This window comes from Agrilus planipennis, unplaced genomic scaffold (assembly GCF_000699045.2).
Source record: "Agrilus planipennis isolate EAB-ADULT unplaced genomic scaffold, Apla_2.0 scaffold117, whole genome shotgun sequence".
Taxonomy (NCBI): Eukaryota; Metazoa; Arthropoda; class Insecta; order Coleoptera; family Buprestidae; genus Agrilus; species Agrilus planipennis.
In genome coordinates, this window is record NW_020438912.1 from 848,158 (window position 1) to 863,862 (window position 15,705).

At 33.6% G+C, this 15,705-nt stretch overlaps 1 long non-coding RNA gene across 2 annotated transcripts in view; it reads left to right on the top strand.

The window, feature by feature from the left end:
* LOC112904151 overlaps positions 1-15,705 on the top strand; it is a 129,333-nt gene that overhangs the window by 104,724 nt on the left and 8,904 nt on the right. For both annotated transcript variants that reach the window (XR_003230920.1, XR_003230921.1), the window contains exon 3: positions 10,636-10,701. This is a non-coding gene — a long non-coding RNA (uncharacterized LOC112904151). The remainder of the gene's footprint in view (positions 1-10,635; positions 10,702-15,705) is intronic.

Sequence of the window (15,705 nt, forward strand, 5' to 3'; positions counted from 1 at the left end):
ATTGTTTTTTACGTTCGAAATATTCAAATTATTGATTCGAACTTTTTGTACAATTGTACCACATATATAACTCGAAGGACCATAGAAACGCCGAGTTGTAAATATAACGAATTTATTGTACAACTTACAACTACGACTTATTCCAATTTATTATAAATATTGATTTTTATTAATGTATTATGAAAATAACTAAAGTCTAGTTACTCTCAGCGAGTCTACAAAAGAACTGTTCTATCAAACTTAAAATTTTGTACACTAGATTCCGAAATCGACAAATTATCCCTCCCAATAACGAGGTTATTGACAGTAATACCAATGCACAATATATTAACCATGGGATAAACCCTCATTTGTGCTTCTGCGAATTTGCCTACGTGACCGTAGATTTCGGAAAGATATTTAAGTCCAATAACAATAAAATTTACACTAAAGGTTTAATAAAATATGAAAATGTTTATGCCATAAAGTCCCTGCGTCGGCATATCACAAATAAGGTTCCTTAACATTAAGCTTCTCGGTTTTAATTATTCATATTATGCGCATAATACTAAAATGTCTAATTTCATAAAAGTTGAAAATATCTACAGGGTATCGAAAAGGCTAAAAATGAGAGGTGGAGGTCAATACGGAAAGAGACTGATAGGAAAGTGAGACATGAAGGGCTACTTAAAGACATATTACAGTTAGACGAGTCAAATCAGTTTTCCCGAATACCGATGATTTTCTTCAAAGTACATTTAGTTACATTGCGATTTCTACATCAATTGATTCAGTAACTGTAGTGAAATTTTATTGGCTGAATAAAAAACAAAAGATGTTTTCGATAGAACAAAACGAGTAGAATGATAAAATTGAGACTGCTCCTATCATCATCAACTTTGTTTGTAAATGAAACATGAAATAAAACTACTTGTATAAGGAAAAGTCTGACAGACATCCTTGATGTGGCATATACTGAATAGTTTAATATGGTAATTAAATTTGGACCAGCCCTTATAATTAATTGCGTAATACTAATGGAAACCTGAGTTGAAAGTAATTCTGAAACTTGCAACTTGAGGATGCCCTCAAACAAGTTAAATACGGTAGTCGTTTCAAGTTGGTAACTCCAATACCTTCCCTATTCCGTATACCTCCTAGAGCGGCTTACGTTGAACAACTTCGCTCTCTCTTCGTTGGCAAACATCTCGGGCCCCTGCTACTGCACATGCACACATTCCTATATCCCTTATGGTAACTGCACCATAATATCTTCTGTCGATGCCATTAATGAAGTTCAATGCTGTAAGTGGCTTTGTCTTTAACTGTAATCGGAATGTCTTAAACAGTTACGAAATAAATTGGGTACACGTAAGTAACGCTGCACAGACGGCAAGACCGTTCACTTTACTTCTTGACTGCATTACCAAGATGCACTCAACAAGTTAATTAATTTCAGAGTCGAACTTTGTCTAACGTAAATACGAAGGTACCAACGTTACGTCGACCTGCTAAGGAAAGCGATTGACTTTAACGTGAACTTCGTCTTGAACTTTAATTAACTATATCGACTTGCCGATAGTTGAGTAGGTACATTAGCGATTGTCAGCTGTCCCGTGAACAATAATGATGACCAGATGCTTAGTAATGAGCAACGTCAGTCTTGTTTTTACCACTTCGACCCTTGCCTTGACCCTAAACATCTCTACGATTGCAAAACCAACATACTAATATACTAAAATCTGTCAGACGTGGATTGTGATTTTAAACTCTTTGGTTCTCGTCAGCACGCCGCGCCGCAGACAGGACACCGACCAATTAGCAACTAAATGTTCTTCTAATAAGTATATCGCTTGTTAATATTAGAAACATTGCGTTTTAGAAAATACTACAAATGGCGCAGTAAATGCCATCTGTAGCACGATGACCTTGTTGGAGCATACGTAACCCTAAAATGTAGCATCGTGCTACAGATGGCGTTTACTGAGCCATTTGTAGTATTTTCTAAAACACACTGTTAAGACAGCAGGTAAAAGTTGGCCTGTGTTCTGTTGGAGCTGCCTGCGGGGCGCTGATGAGATCCAAAAAGATCGAAATCGCGATCCGCGTCTGGCAGTTTCGACAGAATACAGATCACTTCGAATTATTTTATTAGAAACATTGTTAAATCCTGATCCTAAAATAAGAGTAACGCGATATAAACAATTGTGGTTGGACAATGGTTGAATATAGGTCCTATCGATGGCCCTTAATGATCTACTAAGGGTGCTATAATATGTATATAGAAAAGCGACGAGTACAATTTTGTGTAAATTGAAAAAAAAATATTTTTCTAGAGCATTACATGTCTCATGTATCCTCCTTCTTAAAAACGAATTTCTACTAATTTGCTGTAAACGTAATTTATGTTATGTATGATAAAGTGGTAAGAAAAAGCGGTCCATGTCAAACGAACAAATTAATTTATCATTTTCCCAGAAGAATAATGGAAAAATGAATTCTGGCGCCGTTAATAATTTTTCTGACATTCCGTTTACGGTGGCCGCGAAAAATTACCTGACGCTACTGAAAAAGAGAAACAAACAATGGGATCAAAGAAAGAAAAATTACATTTTAGTCAACGAAAAGCTTTTGCAAGGGAAGAATCTGTTCAAATAGGGACGGCAATGCGGAAAGATGAAAATCATATTCTCTATTAACGTTCAATGTTTTCATCTTATTTTATCCAGGTAAATTAATCTTCTGAGCTCGAAAACGACTTGAATGTTAAATGCAGAGATCGTATTGTAGGTAGTGTTACAGGAAGCAGCAGTGGTTAAGATAGAAACAAAAAATTTGAAACTAATGGAAAAATTTAACATGATTTCGTAACTAAACATTATTAAATATTTGTAATTAAACACAAACCCTGAAAAATGGAAAGGAGTATCTGAAATAACAAAGAAATTTCTTAGGGAACATCCTAACATTATCTGGGTCGTATCGGTTGGATTGCCTGATTCAAGCTCTATTACGGAATTCCCTATTTTAACCTTTTTGACCCTAATAGGTAATAGGTATTTGCGATCTTTCGATAGTAGATTACTCTTTAATTAGAGTGTAAAAGACTTGAATTTTCAATGAAATGAATGTAAAAAGGTATTGTTAAATTATGTTATGCATACTTACGTAAACATTAAACAGTACATAATCTTCTTGAAAATCAATTTATTTCCTTTAATATTTACAAATAAAATGTTTTACAATTAAACTATTTGCCAAACCCAATTGAGTTACATTCTTTCTTAAAATTGAAACACAGTACATTCATTTTAAATACACAATTGTATTTGTCAATAACTTCAAATATTTTACATTGAAATTCACTTGGCAATAATTTAGTGTATAAATAAGCAGTGTAGGCATGCTGTCCATAGTCATGCAGAGCTGTAAGGATTTACCATTTATCTCCAGAACCATAGAGTATATTGCCATCTAAATAGTTGGATCATAATTAATCCAATTTACAACAAAAATTTCTAACTTCCACTATACATTTCATCAGAAGATGTAGTTTTCCTGCATGTGGAATATTTACAGGACTTTAGCCTTAAGATATAGAAAAGAATACCTGTAACCTGATTTAGATGAAATAACTAAAAATATTCATCTGCAAGGATTTACAAAACACTTTCGAAAAACGTTTTTGGGATGTGTAACGGACGCTTATAAAAAAGTTCATTCAAATGACCTAATAAAAACTGCTTCCATTAGGAATATTTTACTGGATATGCAGAAATGTCTATATTGGATGGGCTGAATATACGAATATTAAATGTGGATGTCTTTTAGGTCAAATATTTTTTTTTCGTAATATTATTTACTAACTTCAACCTTCTGTGGAAAGATAGCTTGCAAATTGCCTGGGGATGTAGCATAAAATATACACTAATTTAATTGTATTGTTGATTTTCTTTTGCTGTATCTCCAAATTTATTTGTTTAGCTGTCATTTCAAAATCCCTTTACTCGATAATACAATTTCGAAAGTTACTTTGAATTTCACGTCAGGATAATAAGCAAACTCCGTCTCATCGGAGCGTTCTTTATTAAAAAATCATTGGACTGTGTCATTTGAAAAATGCCCTTCGCATTTAAAATTAGCCTCCTCTCCCTTATTCTCGCGTTCGTCCCTCACAACTCTTATTAATTAAAATGCCATACTTTTTAACGGTTGTAAATAACCTACGTACTTAATCGATTCGGGAGTGCGAGGCAGTCAACAAAATTTTCGTCGCGCGTCCCGTTCGTCTTCCAACATTTCTCGCCCAATTTTTCTTCCCTCGTCCTGTCCCACCGGAGGCAATTTATGCCCTTTGGAGCGCAAAAACTAGATACGAGTGACAAATATCCTTCTCACTTGATATGTAAAACAGTGTCGGAACGCTAGTCGACTTTTTATAGTCTTATCGGAGGGACAATGTGACACTTGCTGATGACGATTTTTATTCGACTTCTGCTCGAGTTAGTAGGTAACATGCCCTACATTTCTCCAGTGACGGCTCGTAAAGATAAAACTTGGGCGAAATACTTTTGCTATATGTATATATATATACATTACACAATATCTTTGACTAGGTAGATACTGCGAATGCTGGATATAAAACTGTTATCTGGGATTTAAACGGTAATCGTTAATCAAAGCAAAGTAATTCACTACTAACTTCATTGTGCTACATTTTTTACATAGAATTAAATAAAAAAATAACATAACAAAATACTGTTACTGAAATTAGAAACGATTTTTTTCTTTTCTATCTTGTTTCAATTAGTAGAAAATATCGGTTTTCAATGTATGAATAACACTTAAAAAAATTTTTTTATAACTTACATTATATAATACACAGTTATATATTTTCTAATTGTTTTTAATAAGTATCCATCTGTTTCTAATAACATTGTTTTTTAAAAAAATAATATGGTTATTATAAAAATATGAAAATATATTGTTTTTATTTATTCGAACCCTTTGCTGAATAACTCGTTTCACTATTATAAAAATATTTACATCCTTATATGTGAAAATTATGCATAAACAACGAATTATTGTTTTTAAAGTTATTTAATCCTGGTCAACTATTATTTCTTTGTTCTACTAAATTGCATAAAAAAATTTTACTATCAATAAAATTGAACAGTAAATAATTTCAGTCAAAAACTGCTTTTAATCACTCTAAATTTTCTGTTAAAATTTTTTGTTCGAATTACAGAATATTCGAGCAAAAAATTTTTTTATAAAAATTCGAAACCGGTTAAAACCGGTTTTCTGGAAAAATTACTATTCGAAAACCGGTTTTCTAAAATTTCGGTTTTTGTATAAACCCTATTGTCAATGTAACCTATGGGAAATAAACTAAAGTATTTGTTTATTTTTAGACTTTTTTAAAAGATTATGTTTAGATATAGATTTTACGTAGCGCATTGAATTCTAAATTGAATTTCTGTTTCTCTGCAAGTAAACAATCTTTTGAGCTTTTAAACGACTTCGTATGTTCATTTACACGTGTTATAAACGTTCTGCTCGTTTGGTCAACATAGAATTTATCGTTCCACCTATCGTAACCTAACCTAATCTGTTGAACAAAAGTTTTACTTTATTATAAATGAAAGAACATTTGTTTATTAAAAACGACAAAAGTTCGTATAGTTCTATCCATTTTTTAAATTTGGATAGTGTCGCCACTGGACTACACCATGCCGACTTCTTCTGTCATTGGCCCTTCGTCGGCAGCTTTTTATGATCTCTCGTTAAGCGTCATTAGTTAGAAGAGGAGCTCGACGACGGTCTCAGGATCTCGTGGAATTTTTCTTTAAACGAACGAGACCAAACAGGCGATTTACGACAAAGAAAGATAAGATGCCGTTTGCCATCGCGAAAGCGAATGAAAAGACGAAGAGAAATAACATGAAAAATATCACGGAAATTACCTTCGATCAACATTATTAAATGAACTGATCGAAAAAAGTTCGAATCATAAAAACAAATCGCGAATGTAAAATCTTTTTTCAGTTATTTTCCAAGTGCCAAGCAATGTACCTACATAGTATTTTGGTTCTGGTTGTATTTACTTAGTTTTACGTTAGTTTCATTTAACTTCTTGCACGTCGACATACTTCAGATTTTCTAAATGATCTTTACACATGGTAGGAAACTGGAATTTATAAGATTATTTCTACGATGATATTAGATAAATAATATTGAGTTGGTTCCGAAAAACGAAAATGAAGCTTCACTCGATAATTTTACTGAAAACAGCCCTATAATTTTGGTAATGTAGACAGTTTTATGACGTTTTTCAATTTTCGGGACTCATAGGCACATATAGGTACCATTCACTTGGTATCACTCAGGATCTTTATAGGAGACACTCGGGAAATTCGTCCGCAAGGACTTAAATAATACATGTATTCTTATGGCGCGACTTTTAATCGTGTCAGCCGTGTGGCTGATTGCCCAGTAGTCTTTTTTAATCAAGAACAATGTCAAGACCTTTAAGTTAATATATGATTCACGTACTTGCGTTCTAGACAAGAACTATACTTCTTTTAGTTTCTGTAGACATGTGACCTTTAGTTTGACCGGCGCAAAATAGAAAAAAACAGCACTAGGCCAGAAAAGAAAGGAGACAACTCTGGGTCAAACTCTTAATCGGTGAGGAGCGTATAATCCGCACAGTATTGCACGGAAGAATTCACCATTTTATCCACTACAATTGCATTGCTCAAATGTGCTGTTATTGGTACAATTTACTACTGAAATTATCAACGGGATGTTTTTTGTTTGAAGATATATTAAAGGCTTTAACGCTTGTTTTCGACTCGCACTACTATTCATGATTGAACAAAACTTTGGCAGGTACTGTTTGAAAAAGTATGTTTAATGAACAAGAGTCGAGAGTATAATGAGCTTTTTTCTTTCTACCTACGATTTTTCTAGCGCGCATCCAAGACATTGGAAAGTCCACATCGCTAGAGAAAGTAAATGAAGTATACATCCGAATTGGTATTAAGTATATTTACCTACAGATTTTAACGCAAAACATGAACTATCGAAATTAATTATTTAATTAATTACACTTGTACAGAATCCTCGGCGCGCAAAGCAAATCCTTATTTGTCCGATATTGAGTCCTTTTAATAATCCCTTTAATTATCAGGAGCAAAAGTGTGAAGTACAGAGGTTAAAATTGAATCATTCCATTCGGACTATCTCTACTCTCTACACGACTATCAATTTGATCATGAAAATTACAACACAATCGGCTATCGATTAAATTGTGAATTTTGTGAACTCGCTAGTTGGCTCGAAACTTTTTGTTTACATTCTGACAGAAAATCAAAACGTGCCGGTCCCGAACATTTGCATGCTACATAGATTGTACAGCCTCCAGTGTTTGCACGTAATTTGTTTACAACTAACTTCTGTTTGCATTCATGGACTTCACTCCACTGGTGCAATCGTTACAGGCTGGCCAAAACACCACATTTGAACAAACAAAAATTTCATAAATACTTACCTTTGTGTGGTTATTTACATATAAAATGAAAAATATTTCTCATCCGGAAATATAAATTTCCAAAAACCAACAGGGAAAGACAAAAACGCTTTATTTTTTGTAGTAGTGGACTAATTAATAACTTTTGCGCATTGAATATCCCAAACTGGTTTTGAGAACGGATTTATAAACATTTGTTAGGTCGTAGTTTCACAACAATGACTAGCTCGATTAATATCTAGAAATACAGATTCTCTTCTCAATCTTACGTAAAATGACACTGAATGCAATTTTAGACAATTTTTTTAAAAGGAACAAAATCAAAACAGATTTACAAATTAAATTGAACAAACAGTAAATGTATTGACGAATAATTTTATGTAACCTTTTACTGATTTTTCGATTGCAAACTTCACAGACATTGCATTTTCTATTTTGTTATGAAACAAATACTGTATGTATGGGTTTGAAATTAAAAGAAATGGTAAGGAATATAGAGAAAGCCAAACCATTTATATAATAACCCCTCGACTCTAATATCTCACTTAATCTATCGTCCTAATTTCAGCTCTTTTTACAATATACAAATAGATATTTTATGTATTAAGGATGTTTGGGAGGTACAATCGGAGACAAGAGTAGTTACACAAAATTAGAAATTCGTGATTAATTAGGTTTTGCAGCATATCATGAGGTAAATAAATACTATCTATACTAAAGAAAAGTATACGGTTTGAGAGAAAATTTGGAATTTGACCAAAAACTTTGAATAAAATAAGAAATAACGAATAATATGGAAAATTTTTAACTGACTTTTGGCAGTGAATATGCCTTAATTTCAACTTCGAAACAAAAAAATATTTAGTTTCAATCTCTATTAATAATGAGCGTAAAACTTTTTAATATGTTTAAATAATAATTAAAACTTTAAAATTGCATTTATTTCAGACAATTATAAATATTATCATTATATTATCAAGTAAAAACGAGATTTTCAGCTAATTTTTCATTTTTTTCTCGATAACCATTTAGTGAATTTGAATAACCTTACGCTAAAGTGATTCTCCAGAGTTCAAGTTACTTATTATAAAAGTTTGAAATTTCTGGTAGCTTTTTTTCTGTTAATAAAAATAAATTTAATCTGTTCGGTTAACGAATCTCCATAAAATGACGTGTAAAATTACAATTTTTTAAAATTTCAATAACTTTTTAACGGTTTAGTGAATCGATTTGTAATTTTTACAGGAGTTTTAGAATTGAATAAGGAACGTTCTTCCAAATTTTTATTTGTCTCGTAGCATTTTGACATACCTCCCAAACATCCTTAAGTTCCTTCAAAACTAGACTTAGCACTTACTAAATGTAGAAGTACTACTAAAAAATAGAAACTTGAAAGCATTTTTTACTGTGGAATCCACAAAACGTTTCCTTATTCAAAAAGTATTTTTTTTTACTCCAGTGTTTCACGATGGGATTATAGTTTTTTTGTTTGCGTTTGGATGGTTACGTGGTTGGTATATTTAATTTTTATGTGCGCTATAAACCGGCAAAATTAAAAAAGAAACACATAAACAAACCCTTGTGTGAAGCTTCAGCTCGTAGGAAATTGTTGAAATGAGCACCAGGTTAAAACCTGTTTAATTTTCTGCCTGAGGGTGCTCTTTACGATACAACATCTGGATCGTTTATCACAGCAGCCGAACAACAGGATTCGGTGTCGGTATCTTGCACCTCTAGGACGAGCTGTAATAGTCCTTTTTTATTGTTTTCAACCAGTCACACCACGCCATCGCATCGATTGCCTGTTTGCTATCGAAGAAAATTCATTCTCTGTTGCTTTTATCTCCCAGTAAAGTACTTAACGAGAAACTGTATAGAAAGTCGACAATGAGTTCTCTGAAAGCTGATGATTACTGTGACAAAGGGACATTTCACAACTTGTAGTTAGAATTTGTTGGTTTTACCTAGATAAGTATCATGTTTTTGTTAATGACAATGTAATTTCTACAATAAAAAAACTGCTAGGAGGAGGAACATAAAGACATGTAACTGACTTCGTAAAAGCTTAATTTTGTGCTTTTGATTTTTGGGTTTCACGTCGTTTGAAATTTCAGAGAAAAACTATAATTGTTACTTCTAACGTTCACAAGATAGTATACGACATTTGACACCAATCCGACATTTTGACATCTGTGGACGGTATCCTCAGGGAAGGTAGCCAGGATGTATGTTTTTTGGTGCGGGGAAAAGTGGAAATCTTCTAACCCGTATGGATTATTCCCTCTGAGAAGGACCTACCAACTAAAACCCATAAGCACTAAACTTGAAACTTTTAAGTGTTTCATTCCTACCAACTAATGGTAATGAGGAGCAGGCAGTCTCTCCGACCTATACCGTGGTGCAAAGACAAATGGTAGGTTCGAAGGACTACTTCAGTCTCCTTACAGAAATCGTGGGAATGAGTGGAAGATGTTCGGGAAAAGAAAGATCAGACAGACGAAATAAAAACAAAAGATTGTCTGTCACAAAATTGGCATAAGAGACCCGGTGTCATACCGAATGTTAAGCAGTGGTCTCGTCTTTAAATATCCTCTATTTCAAGCCGTGGTAGTTGTACGTTATTTATAGGCAGAGCAGGTTCTCCGTAATTCTTCACAACTTTATACTTTCGTTGGGACCTTTGGGATTCGCTCAAATCTGATAAACAGATTTTATTCTCAGGATCTCCTCCCTATTATTGAAGCTGTCGGGAGTGATGCTTCCGTTTTTCGGTGGCCTCGCGACATAAAATTGTATGGTAACTTGTTGAGTCAACCAATTTGTCAATTTCTTCAATACTGATAACATGTACTTCTTGCAAACCATGTTCTACCATCGCGGATTTGTCTGGCAGTCGCAGTCTGCAGTTAACGTTAATGTTCTTTTTTGCGGGTGTTTATGGTACGTTTCGTGATACCTATATATATATAGAGTTATCCGCAACTACATGAAGTGTAGTATATTTCCGGAATTGTGGGAGACTATCTTGAATCTTTAGCCTTTACATCAGGCAAACGTTATATTTATAGTCATATTCAGCGTTTGTCCTTATTATATGTAATATATTTTTGTTTTATTTACAGATCCAAGTGTACCTACCATACGCTTTTTGATGTCACATTACTACAATGGATGATTGGTGATGAGTGGTAAGTTCAAGTAGAAATTCAACAGTATAAACCTTGTCCCAAAATGAAGTTGTTTCAACCAACCGATATCGGTTTGAAATTGAATACAAGTGAAAATTGTTTAACAAGATATAGGTACAAAAGAAAGATCCAAAATTTTCAATGAGAGTTTTCTCTATCACAAATTCTTATTTTGAGTAGACCTCGCTAATCATTAGGCAGGGCAAAAAATGTTTCTAATGAGGAAATTTTATTGTACATACATATATAATTCATGAATACATTTGTAAACTTCAAATTAATAGACGATTTTTACGTAAAAGGAAAATGGTTTTTCTCATTGTCGGTTTGTAGTGTACCACTTCGAGATTAGCTTATAATATCTAAAACAATTATCAGGATTGCTTTTTCACTTTGTGACATACTGCATTGTATCTTTTAAACTCGCTTTTTATTCTTATTATTATTGTTAAATAGTGATGATTAAATAAGGCAAAATGTCTCAGTGATGTTTATTTCAAAATATAGCAATTGTTTTATTTACCAAACAACTAATACAAATATAGTGTCTGCTATCAGAGCTACGCTTTTCAATTTCCTTTACCAAACAAGTGTTTAGAAAGAAAGCTTTTAATCTAGAAATTAATAAAGTAACGTGCGCGCGTGTCGGCTAAGTTTACCTCAAAATGCCCTAGAACATGCACTTTACAGCTTGACTCCTACTTGATATGTATTGCCACGCCATAAAAGACAAAGCTCTGCCTCGAATCCTGGATTTATGTGGTTCCCCTACGAAATCAGTGAAGTTGTGATGTCTGTTTTCTTGCTGTTTTATATTCCCACTACGTCAGATGTTCGTAAACATGTTTTCTTCCGGCTTTCGGAAGTAATAATTGAGTTAGATAGAACCGAATGTTTTCTGGGTTATATTATGTGCGTTCCTGGATATGGAATAATCCAGCTGAAGTAATTAAAGTTTAACGGCTATTGTACTACTTCATGATGCAACTTTCCGAGAAAATTCGTCTAATAGCAGCAACATACGTAGTCGATTTTTCATGTTAGAGTTGAAATGTATCATTTTTCCTTTACAAGTTGCTTGCATTAAGTCTCCATTTTTATTAACTTTTCATTTATTTGAAGAAGACCGTAATCTATGGGCTAAACGTTGGTTTATTAATAATAAATACTGTTTTCTACTTGAGTAAATTCTAAATAAGTCACTTCATCGATAACCATTACCAAATGAAATGGAAATGAATTAATAAACAATTATTAACTTGGTGGGACATATTACAAAAAAGGCTAGAATCATTTAAAATGTGGCGTTATAGGAGGATGCTAAACATAGGTAATAATATTACAAATTAGAAGGTATTAGAAAAAGTAGAAGAATAGAGAGCGTTATGGAAATCATTAAAAAATATGTATGAACCTAATATGTACATTCTTAGAACACATTCTTAGACACAAAGGACCATTTGGAGACATATTACAAGCAAAAACCGGAGTTAAGAGGGGCAATCTTATTCTTCATGTAATTCTAAGCGTTTATTTTTTGTAATCGAGTTTTAATCTTGCTACTTAATATTTAGACACTTCATAACGACATACGTTTTCACAATTATGAAAAAAATGATTATGTTACATTGGTTATGGAGTACAATAGGTATATAAATGACGTCTTCGCGAAAACGTTCATAGTATTATGCAACTAAACTATCGCGTAACCTAATTTTAAAACTTGTCGTTGAAGTTTGAAAAGATTTTTATTAAGTTTATTTTTTAAAAAAATTCAAGACATTTATATTTTTAGAACAGACGTGGGTATTGTAGAAAATAGAATTAAAACGCCAAAACTTCTTGAGGTTTCTTGAGTATTTATAAAGGGAGGCGACGTTTCAACCGAATCATTATATTTCCTTTACTTTTTGATGGTGTTTTGTTACAAAGGACACGGTACATAACTAACCCTCGCGTTATAACAGTTGTTGTAAATTGCCGTTTCGAATACGACAACCTCTCAACAAGTCTATTTTCAGTCCGCCGCTTGTGCAAAAATAGGCGAAGAGTTGCAAAAAACTGAGAAAAGGTAAACTTAGAATCAGAAAAGTGTCACCAACAAATTCCGAACAATATCGTCAACGACGGATTCATTTTGCTTGCTACTGTCAGCTTTGCACAACATTGAACTGATTAACTCACCGTGGTCTCTTCCTTGTTCAAGGATAGGTAATGAGCGCTAAGCCTACAAATTTACCGCTGTCTTCAGGGCAACCCTCACGCGATGGCAGAGATGCGGCTGCCACTTGCCTAGCTCTTCACTTGATAATTTACTATGTATACTAAAGTTATTACAAGGGCTATTAAAAACTTTAGAAAGTGCTCTATGCAAAGTGTCTTCATTTGTATAAAAATAAGTATAACAGAAACTATCGGGTTGTTCGGAAAGTCATTTCGTTTTTTCCCGACAGAGGATTTAATTGTATTTTTTTGCACCCAACTTCACATTTAAGCCGTATAATTTTTATATGCTTTGAGAGCTCATATAGCAAGGCTTGTGTGTGAAAAATTCCAATTAATTCTACGCAGTAGTTTTTGGTTGGTGCCCTTTTAAATATAGAGAGTGATAAGCAGCATTTTCGACATATCTTACTGTTTTACTACAGAAAGGGTAAAAATGCTGTTCAAACCAGAAAGAAATTGACTGATGTGTATGGAGAAGGTGTGTTGACAGTACGCCAGTGCCAGAATTGTCTGTTTGGTGGGATTTTAAAGGAATCGTTTTTTTTGAGCTTTTACCGGATAATACAACGATTAATTCGGAAGTCTACTGTCATCAGCTGGACAAACTGAATGATGCACTTCAACAGAAAAGGTCAGAACTAATCAACAGGAAAGGTGTAGTGTTTCACCAAGACAACGCGAGACCTCACACAAGTTTATTCACTCGCCAAAAGCTTTTACAGCTTGAATGGGATACAATGCTACACCCACCATATTCTCCAGGCCTGGCACCATCGGATTATTATTTGTTCCGGTCACTCGAAAATTTTTTAGACGGTAAAACCTTCACCTCAAATGAGGAGGTCAAAAACCTCCTCGATCAGTTTTTTGCCAGCAAAGACCAAAAATTTTATGAGCGTGGAATTATGCTACTACCAGAAAGATGGCAAAAGGTGTTGGACCAGAACGGTCAATATATAATTTAATAAAGTATTTGTTTATTATACGAAAACTGTCTTTCATTTCCACAAAAAAAAAAAAAAACGAAATGACTTTCCGAACAACCCGATATATTCATTTTGTCGGAAAAATAAATCTCGATCCTATTCAGAATACACATGAAGATGAGACGCTTCACGTGCTTCATCTGTATAGCCGCTTCCCAGTTGATAAAGAAGAAAATCTTTAAACATGAAAACTGGTCTAAAAGAGTGGCAGAGAAAAACTGAACTAGTACTGCCTCCAATTCCGCCCTACTTTATATGCATTGGCGCTTCCGAAGGCGAAAGACAGTCCCAAGTCTCAACAAGTTTGAATGCATGTATATCGTGACGTCAGACGGGCCTGAGTATGAAATATGTGTACGTGGCTCGTATTCGGAAGATTTATAACTGAAGCCGATGAATCGGCAGACAGGCCTTCCTGCAAATGTTCTATTTATTCAAAGCGATCAAGCTGAAAGGGGCAGCGTCGTTTCCTGAAAGGATCCTGCACGCGGACACCGTTGTTCGAACATTGCAGATGCAATAACTGGTCTCCAGGCGGATCTAACCCGGATCAACGGTGGATGCAGTCATTGACGGATTTCATTACCGGCACTTCTCTGTAGTGAACACGAGCGGAATAATTCAAACCGTGTAGAAAATGGAGAAACGGATTTCGTCACATCTCGCTAAAACGTTCATCCTTGGAAATATATTAAACTTTCTTTATATTATATATATATTTCGCAACAATCGGCAATAATCATTGACGGCAGGACAATTTCCATGTTAAAGAAGTTTTCAATTACAATTTGTGCAATTTTAATAATCTTCAAAGAAAATTGATTTTTATTCAACAAATGTGGCGTTATGTCTATGTTTGACCTTTAGTTAACCGTGATCAAAAATACCACTTTTTGGTTAAGAATTGTAAAAAAATGGTATTTTCAGCAGGCATGTTTAACAGTTTTTGACAATTTTTAAATAAACAAATTATTTTTTTTTCGATCTAATTAGCATTATCTTGTAGGAAATTAAACAAGGAACAAAAATTACAGAAATATGCGAAAGAAAGTGTTTCTTTGTCTAATTTTGCAGTTATTCATGTGTCCTCTCTCCAGATTTACTGTGAACCCCCTAATTATTGTTAAGGATGTTATTCCGGACCAATTACCGCTAAAAAGAGTGGTTCTCCAGAGTCACAAACACCACATTCGGTCTATCCTGAAGTATGAAGCGAATTAGAAAGAAACGACGCCAACAGAAATAAAATCAACAAGATTGTGTTGGCCATAGGTCACGTAAACCGTATAAAAGGCAACTTTCTAATAAAAAATATTAGAGGTTGGAACCCAGGCAAAAAGAAAGAGGAGGCAAACCAAAAACTAAATGGATGCAGCAGGTAGGAGAAGAGCTACGAAAAATAAACATCTAAAGCAAAAACGGACGAAAGAGAACCATCAAAATAATTACAGAACAAACTAAGCCACAACTACGAGAACTAAATGAGGCTAATCCCCCGTACACGAAGAAAAAGGAAAACGAAGATTTACCAAAATATTAAAGCAATATTTACAGTTTATCCCACTAGCTCTTTGTTTCGTAAGCGAAAATAATAAAAATTACAATTTGGACCCGAATTTTTAAAAATAAAATCCCAGCAGAAATAAATTTACTATGTATTTTGGTTGATATTACAAATTTAATTCTAATACTATATATATGAAACACTGATATGTAACAGTAGTTAATATATAAAATATTAATGTGAAAATTCATTTTCCACTTATACCAACTATAAATTACCTCAAGTTAA